Here is a 14,347-nt window from a genome sequence, read left to right on the forward strand (position 1 = left end):
AGAACCAGATACTCCTGAGCTATTAATTGCAGGGGTTTTTAATCTGAAATTATTGCAACCTTTTGAAAGAGAGGAACAGATTGTGCAGCATGACTTTAAATGGTCAGTCCCACAGCAATCTTTAGGGAACATAGGCAGCGGCACTACAGATGTCAAAGTGGCTACTTTTGTTAAGAATTTAGAGGCGCTTGATCTTAGAATTCTGAATGGTAGATATCAACAGGATACCCCTCCTGCGGCCACCTGCTACGCCTTTGGAAGGCAAACCCTAATTGATTATGCACTGGCTACATTGTCGCTTGTAACCTTAGTCTCCTCTTATTGTATCATAACAACTGAGTTAAGTGACCATGGGCTGCAAAGTATTGAGAATAGTCATAGTTATCCCAAGCTCAAACTAGCTACAACCTCTTCCAGGAACCTTTCCTCAACCAATTATAAGAAATTTCGATGGTGCGGTGATTCAATTGAAACTATTGGAAAAAACTTGGAGGCACTATTTAATAAACTCATATGTGATCCAATTGATGATCCAATAATCTCATGGACAGTATACCTGGAGGAGTTTGCAACCACGTTTTTCTCTGACACCTCCCATAAACCTCACCAGTATTATATGCAAGAAAACATAAAAAACAGAGAATTAATAAAAACAACAGCTGTTACTACGCAACTAAGGAAGAAGAGGAATAGGTTATTAAGATTGGCAAAAAAGCACCCACTCCCTGTATACATACAGATTTAAAGACTATAAATAACTTATATTGGATATGTGGGAGGAAAAAGTAAGGAATAGGCAGGACTTCTGGGCAAAGGCCCTATTTTTAAGTAAACAAAGGAGCTCTCAGGCAATCTGGACATTGGTAAATAACCTAAACAAAGCCCCACAATCCTGATCAGTTCTGATATTTACGAATCATGACTTTTTAACCCAATATTTTAATCAAGATAAAAACTGTCAAGAAGTGGTGCCCTGTACCGGGAGGCAATTAGGGACTCATGGCCAGCAAACTGGTGATAAGCTAACCTGCCACAGGCTTAACAAAGAAAACGAACAAATCTTCTCTGTTGCCCAGATTACCAAACTCATCGATAACAGCATGCAGGGCAGGGTACCTGGCCCAAATGGGGTCCCAAATGCCTTATATAAAACAAACTCAAGTTTCAGGGAAGAGAGGCTGGTATCGGTTTATGACAATGCACTGGTGCTCGAAAATATTCCAATCTCTTGGAAGGGGTCCATTATTCGCCCGATCTTTAAGGGCGTCAATTGTACCAACCCCGAGAATTATCGCCTAATTACTCTAACCGACTCGGAATCAAAATACTATGCTGGCTCTCTTTTAGAAGATCTTCGAGCCTGGGCTGTAAGAAATAACAGTATCCCAGTTAATCAGAAAGGCTTTATCAAAGGGCCGGGAACAGCTGTAAACATTCTATCACATACTACCATTATAGATAAATGTAAACAGAAAAAAACAACCCCTGTACTTATGTTTCGTGGATTTTAAATCCGCTTTCGATTTGGTACAGCGCAGCTAGTTATGGGCAAAATTAACCTTATGGGGTATTCCGGCGAAGTAATTGAGCGCAATACTGATGCCATACACAGATACATGGGTTAGAGTGAAAATTGGGGACTGCCCCTTCCTATCAAGGAAAATTGGGACCAAACGTGGTCTAAAACAAGGCTGCGAGCTAGCGCCTTAACTCTTTAACCTCTTTGTATCGGATCTGTCCTCCCTGTTAGACGAGGTAAATGCCCACCCTCCAAAGATCGGTGATTTACTCATTTCAAACTTGCTCTCTGTGGATGATGTAGTACTTTTAAGTTATACTAAAGTTGGTCTACAACGTCTGATAGTAAAACTGCCAGAATTCTCAGAAATAAACAGATTGGAAATAAATAAGAAGTCAAAAAACATGGAAATAAGCAGCAAAATACACAAATCACATAAGTTGTTACTCCAAAACCAAATACTTGAACAAGTTAAAACATACAGGTACTTGGGGGTTTTATTTGATGAGAAGGGGTCCTTTACTCCAGAGAAACTTGACCCGAAAAGGAAACACCCTGCTACTCGCTTTCCATACCCTACTAAGATCGCTACATGGCCCTAGCTACAGACCACTACTACAAGTGCTAACCGCCAAATTAATCCTGTGTCACTTATGATAGCGAAGCTTTCAGAGGTAAGGACGCTATTATTCTGAACGGGATAATCGGGAAAGTCTTCAGAGCTCTTTTCCATCTCCCAATGAAAGCCTCACAGGCCCAAATTAGGCTGGAGTTTGGTTACTCGAACCAAGTAATAGCAAGACAGGGTGCATACATTAAAATCTGGAAACATGTACAACAAGTTAAGGGAAACAGGCTAAGTCAAGCACTCTGGAAAGATATTAGTATGAACCTGAGGGCCCTATCACGGCTATATTTAGATCAGGCCCTTGATGATCTGGGGGCTCGCTCTCTGTGGGAAAAGCCTTTACCACTTGATGCTTTGAAATTAACCATTAATCATACTGTGAAAAGAAAATCTCTAGCTATGGACAAGAGTTTCTTTGCTGGTAGATCTCATGCTTGGGCTATAATAAACGAGTCCAAAACTCTAAAACGTCAGTCGTATCTGGACTTGAGCTGGTCAAAAAAAGAAAAAGACTAATTTATTAAATATCGATTTGGTCTTTTCTCAGGGGGAGCTAAACTCTGGTCCATGAGTAGGCTCTGACATTAATTCTCCTTGCCTTTTATGTGGAAGTGGAGTCGGGAACCTACTACATTTCATTTGTATATGTCAAGGCTTAAGGCAAGAACGTAGAAAATATCCCAAGGTGGCCTTTAACCAGAGAGCTATATGCATATGCAGGCAAGCAGTGATCACCAGTTTCAATTCCTTGGACACTGTGCTGAATACCAGACTAATTCAATTTTTAAGTCAGGCTTCAAAAATATTGGAGGCCCAAATTAATGTAATTCCAGTTGGGAGTGCAATATGAGTTTGTGTATTGGCAGTTCATACATTTAGTCAATTTTTTAGGACATGGGTAATGCGATTTTATTGGATGTATAGTTGTCTTTCTATATACAGGTTTCAGTTAATACATTTCTGGTTAAGTCTGGATGCCCCTCATACAAATCAATCCTGTGGTTTGTATGATAAAAAGATAAGTAATGATTGCTTTTATAATTCTATTTATCAATGGATATGGCAATAGAATGTTTATACATGTGTAATGAATTTTATTATTGAGCACTAGGGTTTGATTAGATAACATTTTTTAATGGTTGATGTGTTTTTTTTAATGAATTATGTATTAAGATTGTGTATGTAGTATGGATGATGCACCGGTTTTGATTAACCAAGCATTTAAATAAAGATTTAAAGATGTTGATGCAATTTCATGGGGAGCATAATGAAGTAGGTATTATGGGCTTCACGTTAACTAGCTGAGCCCCTGGGGAGTGATTTTCCTCTTTCAGGGATATAATGGCACGTCTTTTCCTTTACTGGATGGGATATTTTTGCTTTGGCTTTCAGAGGTACAGCAAAATGTGAGATTAGTCAGATCTTTATTTTGGGAAGGTCGGCTCAGAAGTATTGGGAAAGCTACACTCCATGGATAACCTCAGAAGCTGGGATTATAATCTTGATTTGATGATCATGAAGGAGGGGTCTGGCATTGGCTGCGCACTTTTCCAGGACTGTTCAGACTGTTTTAAAATGTTAAACTGGCAAAACAATACAGCCACAGTGTGTACCAGATTATGCTCCATAATTTACCTTTTTCTTTTTACTCAAGTTAGCCAACCCTGCTGCATAACGTGTTTCCTGATTGTTGCATAATTGCTGTGACCCTGAGGTTATGGGGTTGTTGAATTTCAAGACAGAAGTAAACCTTTATTGATGTCAGGCCTGTATTGCGATGCACGATCCCATTAGAGAAAGGAACACTTTCTTTCACTTCAAGGTGAATGTTTCCAATTGTGAGCTTTTTTGGTACCGGAAATGCAGGGCGGAGGAGGGGAGGAGGATTTGGGATTGAAGGAGACGTCTGGCCAGAGAGGCCACGCAAAATGGAGGAGGTCAGAAAGCAGATGAAAAAGCAAGACACGGTGTATAAGAAAGAGGGGAACATTCAGAATAATGTAGCAAAAGCAGGGAACACCGCACATCTGCCGAACAGCTGTGACTCCAGAGAGTCTCGGATATAAAGTACTAGGTGTTGAAGAAACTGGTGAATTTAGTTGGGGCCCTGAACATGTATTCCAGATGAACGCTTTTTTTTTTTTTTAATTCAGTGTAACGCCTTTTACTTAACATGCTTGTATCTGTCTGTTTATCTATCTCGGTTTATTTATTCAACAGGAGAGGAGTACTGTGATACCCCCGGGAATACAAAATGCAGAAGGACAAATAAATAAATACGTTTTTCATAATTAAATGCTGTGGTCTTCCTGTTTCTGGCCACTGAGGAAAATGAGATTACCATGCTTTTTCCGCATAACTATCAAATTTCCCCCACTCGTCACACAACTCACCTTTGCTGCAAAGTTTCCAGAGTGTCACAAAAATTGCACTTCAAACGGATCACAATGTATTAAAATCACTACACATGGGTCGCAGCACCATGCTTGCAAAAAGTTACTGGTGACATCTGTCCTGGCCAGTTGACAGATGTACATGAGCATTTAAAAAGAGGACAGTTTTACTCAGTGTGTGTATACTTCTTCAGGAGGTATTTTGTCCTCTCTTTCTTTAAAATATTTTGTTCCACTCTTCTCTCAGGTTTATGCTAATATCACATGTGCTGTTAGCAAAGCAGCACACGATACAAGAGTTTTTTCTTGAGTTGAGAAAAATCCCAGACATGTCTGCCTGGCTGTCTTAAGGTCTGATGTCTTGATTCCTAAAGTTCTCGCCAGTGAAACACTCATCATTAATATGAAGGTACTATGCTGTTCTACGGGGCTGTTCTTTTTGGTTATAGGTGCCTCCAGGGGCACCAGTAGTGTGAGTAGAAGGTATATCCAAAACTGAAGGAAAGTCTGATAAATAATTCGGATACGCCACATACATGAGGCGTGCTTTTATTTCAAGAAGAGCATGCATGTGCGCTTGCTTCCCCTCAGACAAGTAGAAAACAAATCGTGTACATGGATGCTAGACGACATTGGTTGTGCATTACATTTTGAGTAAAATATGCTGAATGGAACGATTTCCTTTCTTAAGAAACTGGCATATTTTTAGCAATGGTATCCCTTCAGATTTGCTAGATAATGCTACAGTGTGTTCCATGTTGTTTTAATTTCCCTGCATAAAATGCACAAGAATATGCCTTTGCTTACCGTATTTATCAACACCGCCATGTCATGTAATGCTGTGCTCTGATGCTGATTCCAGTGGCCCTACTAGCAATTTGAGCTATCTAACTGACCTCTCGGTTTGGACTCATTCGGAAGGTGCATCCATCATAGCTTCACCATATCACGTGACACCTTCGGCCAGGCCCTGCTTATTAGTTTCAAGCAGTATAAAAAGCACAAACCATAGGGCCTCTTGGCAGATGTGTGCTCCTAATTTACATGCCCCATTTTTTAGCTCTCCTTTTCAGATAGACATTAGCAGTCCAATGCCAAAAAACATGTTGGGGACAGTATGGAGGACTTTTGGCCAGCTCCTTGCTTACCAGTGGCTCTCATGCCGATCCCATATGTGTGCTTCTTATTTGATGATGCCTTTTCCTCTTCACGTGTTAGGCCCTCTGCCAGTACAGCTTCTTGCCCATCTTTTTGACTGGACCATTTGTATCCTTCCACTTCCTAAATTAATGGTACGTTCTTTTTCTTTGATCACTCCATTTGAGTTTGTTTGTTTTCTTACTCTCTCCCTCAGGTGCTGCTTCTTCAGTTAAGCCGCCTGTGCTCTCTTTTTTTCCCCTCGCCTCGAGCTCATCTGTTGCTTCAAGCACCTTACCCACAAGGTAGATTTTGGATTTTTTCGATTTTTTATTTTAGTCCTCTCCTATCTCCTCCGTTCCTCCTTCCCCACTGCTTCCTTCTCTTATCAATAGTTTCATCATCCCACAAAATCCCTCATTCGACCCTCTCCACAGTAGTTCCCGTCTACATCGTTGTCCTCAACACTTCTTGATTAAAAAACGTTTTGGTCCTTTTTTGTGTATAACCTGGCAGGTGAAATATGCTGCCAAGTCGCTCCTTTCCTATAAAATAAGTACATGTTTTTTTTTTATAATTACTGCTCCAATGAGTTGGCATCTGGCAACAGTAAACTTAAACAAATTTCAAAATGTAAATTAAAGCAAAATTAAAAATGGCTTCCGCATCCTGGTGCTGCTGATTCTGTCGCTGTCACGATGGAGGGCCCCGTGGAGAGATGGATGCAGTCCAGTCTCTCCACGGGAAGCTTCAGGGCCGGAAGGTGACGGCCGTGAATGGGATAGGTTGGTGGGGTGGAAGGGGATGGGGCTAGGGATAGTTTATACTAAGGGGCGGGAGTGGGGATCGGCCTCTTCCGCAGCTTGTCCCTCTGCACTAAGGTTGGCCACCCACCCACCCTACAGGATGACAGCGAGTGTGGTAAGTGGTGCGTGAAGGGAGGAGCTGGGTGACAGGGGTTGGGGTGGGGTGTACTGTTTGTATGCCAGGGATATGGCAGGTTGCCTGTGTGTGCAGTAGATGGGAAGGGTGGAGGGTCAGATGCGGGCCTGGCCACCCTTCCAACGGGGAAAAAGAAGCAGGCAAAGCCACTAGGTCTCCCTAGGCAGGTTTACCAATGCTTGTTCTACATAATCGCTAGCTGTTCCTAGGACAGTATGTGCAATGCATATCACTGCACAGTATCTGATGGGAGGTGCTTCTCAAATAGTATTTGATGGGCCACAGACCTAAAACGTTTGTTTTTCAAATAAAGGGCCACAGTGAGATTTTATAATGGTCAGGCTTAAGTCACAGGGAGACTAGGCCAGGCTGCCCTTTAAAAATAAAGATTGAATTAATGAGATTTACTTGCACACTACACAGTATACGCTATATGTATGGTTAAGGCTCCCTTTGTCTCCATGGGCAGATAACACATGCAGGACTTGCTGCAGCCTCTATTAGTGGCTGCAGTTTTACCACCAGATACCTCCACATCTGTCACGCTTGCTTAAGGTACTCCAGATGTTGCACCGCTCGATGGACCACCAAAAACGTTTGTGAGTCTTGTGAGCCCCGATTGCAACTTAGATTATTGCTGCAGAATCCGCTTCAGTTATGTAAACTCGGAGGTGGCCAGCGCACTTTATTGGTGAATTATTGTTGGTCCTGTGTACCCAGGCAGTCATAGTTGTGAGCCCTCTGTGCTGCTGACTTGCAGAGGGCAGGAGAAAAAACAGTTTTAATGCAGACAAATCAGCTAATAGCGGTGTCTGATGAGTGCATCTCCTACCCCTCTGAATGGACTGAATCTTGAAGTTGGTCGGAGTGATACCCTACCAGGCATTTAAAAGCCATTATCAACTTGCCATAAAAATGAAATGCACGTTTTATGGCCGCAAGTATGATTTTTATCTGAGGCTTCAGCTTTTTTAAATTGATTATCTATAAAAAGGCAATGTCCTCTATAGATTTTACTTCTGTGCCCTCTAATTAACGCCCTGGCTTGCCAAGTACCTTTCTGTCCTGCTTTCTATTCTCCTGAGCTTTGTCTCGGGGTCTCTGTCAAATAAGTGTCCCACAATTCAGTCCGAGTGGTGCCTTGGATTTCTAGAGTACGTGGGGTGAGGGAGATTAAGCTCCTGTGGATTTATGGCTTTTGTGTCAGACATAGACTGTTTTGATTGACAGCTCTACATCTACCCCAACCACTCTCCACAAAAACATTTGGTTTGCTTCTTCCAGTATTAGAATGTTGAAAAGAAAGAGATTTAATGAGTTCCATATCTCTATTCAAATTCACTGGGCCGAATTGACAGAAAATGTTCTGTAACTTTTTTTTTGCATTGCATGGAACTTGCCAGTTCCTTGCTGCTTTTGGTTATTGGGTAGCCTGTTGTCTGCGGTTGTGGATTTACCAGACAGAGAGCCCGGTTCATAGTCACGCCCTTCTTAGGTAAGTGGTTTGAAGGATGAAGATTTCCTCGGGCTGATGATTTGTTCCCAGGGCAGGTCTTGCAGCCTTTTAGCCTAACTGACATAAGTGTTACATTATATTTTCAGATTATTCCAGCGAGGGATTTTACAAGTGGTGGGAGCCTGGTCTTGCAGCTCTCCTCCTCGCCCACGTTGGTATAGCTGTGTTGCCTGTAAATGTTGGGCACACAGTGCATCACTGAACTGTTGAACAAAGCTGGATCTCCAGAGGAGGCCTCCCGGGAGAGCAGTTTAATTCTCTTTCACCTGAGACCTGGGCTCGCTGCAAATTGTAAAGTATGACAATTTTCGGATGTGTGCTTCAGACCTTGTCCTTATCGGAAATCCATCTCTTCTTTGGGAAAATGACAATCCAATCACTACAGCTTCCTGCCCAAATCTATCCCTAGAGATGGTGATGGATATCAACAAAGAATGAAGCGCAGGGAAGTTGTATTGATTTTGGGTTGGACATGTTTATGAAATGGGGCATGGAGGTCATTTTGCTTTTCGGCTTCACTTGTGATATAACTTAAACGTACTGTGGTCAGAAGGCATGTGGAGGCTGTTTATGGGGCTACTGCTCTTACACCTTCTGGAGCCTGGGGCATCTTTCAGCGGGTAATAATTGACATAGTCTCTGGCCCTGTAGTGACCTTTGGAGGTGGCAGTCGGAACCCACCCACTGAGCCCTTGTTTCGCGTTGGTTCCAGTGGTACCTGCTGCTTTCCTCTCATAGCTGACAGCGATAGGGCAGATGAGCGGCACCGTTGGCTTTCCTGCCATTCCTGTCTTTGTCTCCCTATGCTTCTGCATTTTCGAGTAATTTCCAGTTCCAGTTTGCATGAGTATGATTGCTTTTGGAAATGTATTTTTACTTCTGAGATAGTGTCTTTCTCGCCCTCAATAAGCAAACATAGACACGTCAGCAGAAATAGTTTGGCGCTCTCTATCCTGAATGGTGTTTATTAAATTTTAAATAGTGTTTAGAGGTCATTGAGCTCCTTGCACAGCGCTCCTGATTTTGCAGACAAGAGAACAGGGACAGTGGGGTACTAAATAGAATTTCATACCAGGATCACACCGTTTAGGAGGTAAGTGTCCCTCACATTGCAATTCTCTTGGGTCAGTGATAGATGACATCTCTTAGTCCTAGACTACAATTAAAGGATTACCTATATGTGAATTTTGGTCCCTTATCTTCAGCTTCCTGGTACTGCTTTCAGTGGTCAAGCAACATGGTGTCCCTCGCTAATGTCTTTTACCACTTTATCATGGACTACTAAGTGAACATTGATAACAGCCAGATCTGTTGAGCCTGGGGTTCTTCTGTAGGGCATGACCGATCCAGTAGGCTGCTAAACCTGAAAGCATTAGCTGACTGCGTCTGTGTTTCAAAAAATAGTCCTGTAGAGGGCTGTAATAAAAGTGTAAAGGGAGTACTATTTAAACCATAATTATATTTTGGATATCTGCTAGGGAGTAGTTAAGTTCTGGGTTGTGTTTAAAAAGAAATAGATACAGTTGAACAAATAATCTCCTAGACGGAGACCATCCTTGCAATTGTAAAGTAGATGAGCAGTTAAGTGCCCACTGCACTACCCAGCACTTTAATAGCATTTTTTATTATTGTTCCTCTGAATTCCTGCCGCCAACCTGTTTCATCATTCCACTGAAATTATCATTCATTGGCATCTCCTTCGCCCCAGCCTGCCTGTTCTCTACCTATCCCTGCTGACAGAGACAAGGGTCTCTGTTCATTATTGACAGCCTTACCTAGCCCAAACCTTTTCTTTTGCTCTTTGAAAAATAGCCCTTCTCTGTGTCTTTGTCTCAGGGGGTTGCTCTTTCCATCACTTCCGTTTGCCTCAGGACATAGGCCCACTAAACCCATCTCCTGGAGAACTACACCTTAATATTCACACTGTGCTGCCTCTGCATTTTTATTCCCCCTGCCCACCAAAAAAATATGGATGAAGCAGGTAGAGGAATTCTGCGCCCTATTGTTCCACCATGTCCCTAACATAAGATTTATTTATTTGTGAAGCTTTTTTTATAGGAAGCATTTTGTCATTGCCAATGACAGTGCTTTATCAAAGAAGACAAATATACATGGAAGCATTTTAAGTCAACATCAATATGGGTAACAGATAATAATAAGAAGTGAAGACGAGAAGTAAATGCTAAACAAGTAAATCTCTTTCACATCTTAACCATCCTAGCTAGAAGATAACCGTACAGTGGTTACAGATGTGGGTGGCACATCAATCTTTTCATTGCATTAGTTAACCAAACGGGTTTCTCAAAGAAAATGTTAGCAAGCCTAATCATCTGGTTAGGTAATGCGGGCTTGGATCAGGAGAACACTCCTTTAATCATTGAATGCTTTATCTAGTAAAAGCTCTTTCATATCATTCCTGTTGGCAAGGGAGAGGTTATTTGGACTACTGAGTGGTGGGTGGGAGAGATTCCAGATTCCTGGTGCAACCCCTGAAAGGAATTAGTTGATTTGTTTTTAATTCTTGACTGTCAACATTTTTATAGTGAACATTTCTTTGCCTATTGAATTTTTATTTTTTCCAAGTAGTTTAATTTCTTCTGTGCTAGATGTGAGGCTGAACTGTGATGAATAGCCCTTTTTGTAAAAATGTATCTGTTGTCCATTGCAAATTAGTTATGAGGCAAATCTTGCCATTGTTTTCTGGACATCATTCACCGGTAAAAGACTTGATTTACAGATGCCACTGATATTGCAATTTCATAGTCTAATTGTATTAGAATTGAATCACCATACTAAGTACTAATGTAATATAGTACGGTACACATTTGCTATTGTAAGTTCTTGTCCATCTCTCCCTGAATAGAGAATTACTGGACTAATAATAAGACGGTTACAGTCCAGGATCAAATTATGAGTAGTGATAAGTTTATTAGGAGTGATGGGCAAGGACCATTTTCGGGCTTATTTTTGAAAAAAGGCAAGACAAAATTGAATCCTTTTAGACCAATGTTTAAATGTTTCCATGTAGAAGCCCACAACCCTGATGAGGTTTAGACAAGTCGTTCTTCGTCAAAGCAGACACGCCAGCAGCCTAGGGGTCAGGCTTAAGACACAGAGAGTCTAGACCTGGGAGAACCGGGGGCTGACAGACAGGGCCTCTTCCTTAGCAGGTTCTAACCCCAGTGTCCCCAGCCTCCCACAAGCATAGTTCTAGGGGAAACGGTACCCTGCATTTTCACATACTGGGAAGGAGATTCCACGTCATGCACATTGTATCCAGAACACTGTAATCACTAATCACAGGCACCCATGCTTGGTGTTGGTCACTTGATCTGAATACATCTTCTGACCCAGCCTTAACAGAAAACACTCTATTGGGATAGACCACATACCAGACACCTACCATGGCAAAGAAATCCTGAAAATTATGAACGCTAACCTATATCAGAAAAAGTGACATAAGTCTAAGCTACTGTATTCATACTTTTCAAATGCTTTTGAAATGTATCCAAAAGGAGTGCTTTCTGTGGACCTAATTGCCAAAGCTTGCTTATTAAACTTCATTGTTATGCCTTTTTGATATTTTTTTTATAATTTGATAAATTTTGTATTTTTGATGCACTATATTTGATTATTTATGGACTTAGACTAGGAGGCCTTTTTAACGTATGTTGTACAGAGTCTAAATAACATATATAAGAACAGTTTTGCAGATATAGGAATAGAAACGTAGGGTTGACAAATGTATTAGTGATCTAGCGTGAGTCAGTGGATTTTAGGGCAGTTCTGCATGACATAGGGTGAGACCTGACTTAAAGCTCATTATCGAGTGTCTTCCAGAGGAGAAGGCAAAGCAGGCCAGAGTATTTGCACTTTGACCATGCATGTTGGTAGGGAAGGTTGGTTAGAAGATAGAGATTGGCTTAGACTGAAGTGGAATTGCTATGTGGCATGTGACAAATTGAGCAAGAATCTACGGTGAATGTCATACCATCAACAGCCCCAGAGTAGTAGAAAAAAGAAAAACATTCCTCACATAACATACATAAGGATGTTGCATTCTAACTTCCTTGTAATGTATCTTTGTTTTGGTAGTGAATGCTGATCTGGATGCCAGTTTACCAAAATGTCAAAAAAGCAGCAGTGAAGTTATGTCAGCTTTGACAATACTAGTTTGACCATTTGCTATTCCCCCTCTCTTTAGGTCTTCAGCAGACTCCCTTTTGCTGCTGATGGAGGTGGGAATGGCAGTGGGTCAACTATAGCAGTTTGGTCAGAAAGGGCTAAGCAGAATCCCACAAGGCTCGTCCTGATATTAATATCTGTCATGGGCTTCTAGTAACTTGACAGAGTAAGAGATTTTGTTCTCCTCTTAGTTTGTATAGATACAGATTTATTGGTGTGTTGCCAGGAAGCAGATATACTTTACTGAAGTTTTGTTTTTGTTAAATGAATGGGCATTAGCGTTTTAAAATGCAGCATGTCTAAATGCTTCTCTCAGAGATTGATTCAAGATCCTTCATTACTGCCAAACCCAGTAATGCTCCTCGGCGTTGACTTCACTAGTTTAGATTGGATTTATGATTTCAAGACTGAAGAGGCGGTCAAATGAGGTAAATTGTTAAGCTCTGGTTGGGATGTTATAAAAAAGATAGGCTTCTGTTTTTGTAGTGGTACTCTTGTGATCTGTTGTGGTTGTGATTCTCTTGTGATCTGATTTGTTCCTTTATAATCTGATGTATTTCCCTTGAAAACCGATGCATCACTAGGAATATATTAGAATTTTCTTTCCGAATTACAAATTGTACTCGTAATCAGTTATACTTTCCTGTAATCTCATACATTCTCTTGTAATAGGATACATTTTCTTGCAAGATCTTCCCCATTCTTTTTATTGTACATTTTAATCAATTTTTCCCCAGGAACATATTGAGATTACTCAGTTGCCTGCCGCCCCCTCCCCAAACACTCTAATTATAGAAATTTGTAAAATTGGCTTCTTACCTGTATTTCGTCCACCATTGTATCAGCGTGTAAGGAATAAAATGCTCAATAGAAAATCATCCTATCCCTCTCATAATGTATGCAGAGGGTAAGCTATTTGAATAAGTATAGCATTTTCACCCTGATATTTGCATGATTATACATTCCTTCCTCACACAAAGGTTTGTCCTGGACCAAATAAAGTTGGCTCTCATTTCTGTAATTTAAAAACAAACCAGAATTCTTATAGTCCTGGGAATTTCACACCAGTCTCCTAACTGTAGTTTTAGTGAAGTTACTGGGATGAGCTGTGACAGCACCTTCAAGCATATGTGGAAATGGCACAAAAAAATTAACTGGCTAGGTTTGACTCTACGGTCTGAATCCCAGAGTCTTCCTGTTTTCAAAGAAACGCATTATTGATTTTGACGCACATCTATCCATCAGGTAGCGAAGTGGACAAGCAAAGGATTTTGTTGCTTATGTACTGAAGTCTGTGGATTTGTTGCCCCTGAACCCAGAGCCTGTTGAAGTAAGAGTGTGGCAGATGTCCAGGGTGTACTTCTGCGCTGAGTGGGTATTTCTGAGACCCAGCTTTATGTAAGGATTAGATTCAGCCAGAACATTGCGTTTGGAGTCCCACCCAATTGTGGCAAGAAGGGTGTAGACAATGGGTTACATGAGTTTGTTTACTGCAGTTTTTGTTATTAACCCTATAAATAATGTGCTTTGATGCTTTCAATTACTTGTATTAATGTACCTTTTGAAAGCCGCTGAGAGACTCATTTAGGGATGGTGATGCTGCTGTGCTTTGTTTCTTTCCCCTACAGTTGTGCAAGGTCTCCTCAAAGGATGACAAGTTTTTATCATTGATTTAGATTGTGATTGTCACATTTGTGTAGATGTTAATTGTTAGTTTTCTGAAAAAGCTGGAGTTGAGACCCACATCCAATCTATTTCTACCTTGAAATTGTCAACTCTTTGCTGTGGTTATCAGCTTTAGGAATGTACCTTACCATGCCTTTCAGTTGTTTGTGAAGAATAGAGGATTCTTCTTACTTTTTGCTACCTTTATTCTTGTATATGCATCTTGTTAGAAATGGGGTCTCTGGTTGGCAGAGGTATACACCCTTGTCCAAGTAGGGACCACAATCCTAGTCAGGGTAAGTCACACACAATCCAAATTATCCTGTGCCCACCCTCTGGTAGCTTGGCACTGAGCAGGCAGG

This window comes from Pleurodeles waltl, chromosome 6 (assembly GCF_031143425.1).
Source record: "Pleurodeles waltl isolate 20211129_DDA chromosome 6, aPleWal1.hap1.20221129, whole genome shotgun sequence".
Taxonomy (NCBI): domain Eukaryota; kingdom Metazoa; phylum Chordata; class Amphibia; order Caudata; family Salamandridae; genus Pleurodeles; species Pleurodeles waltl.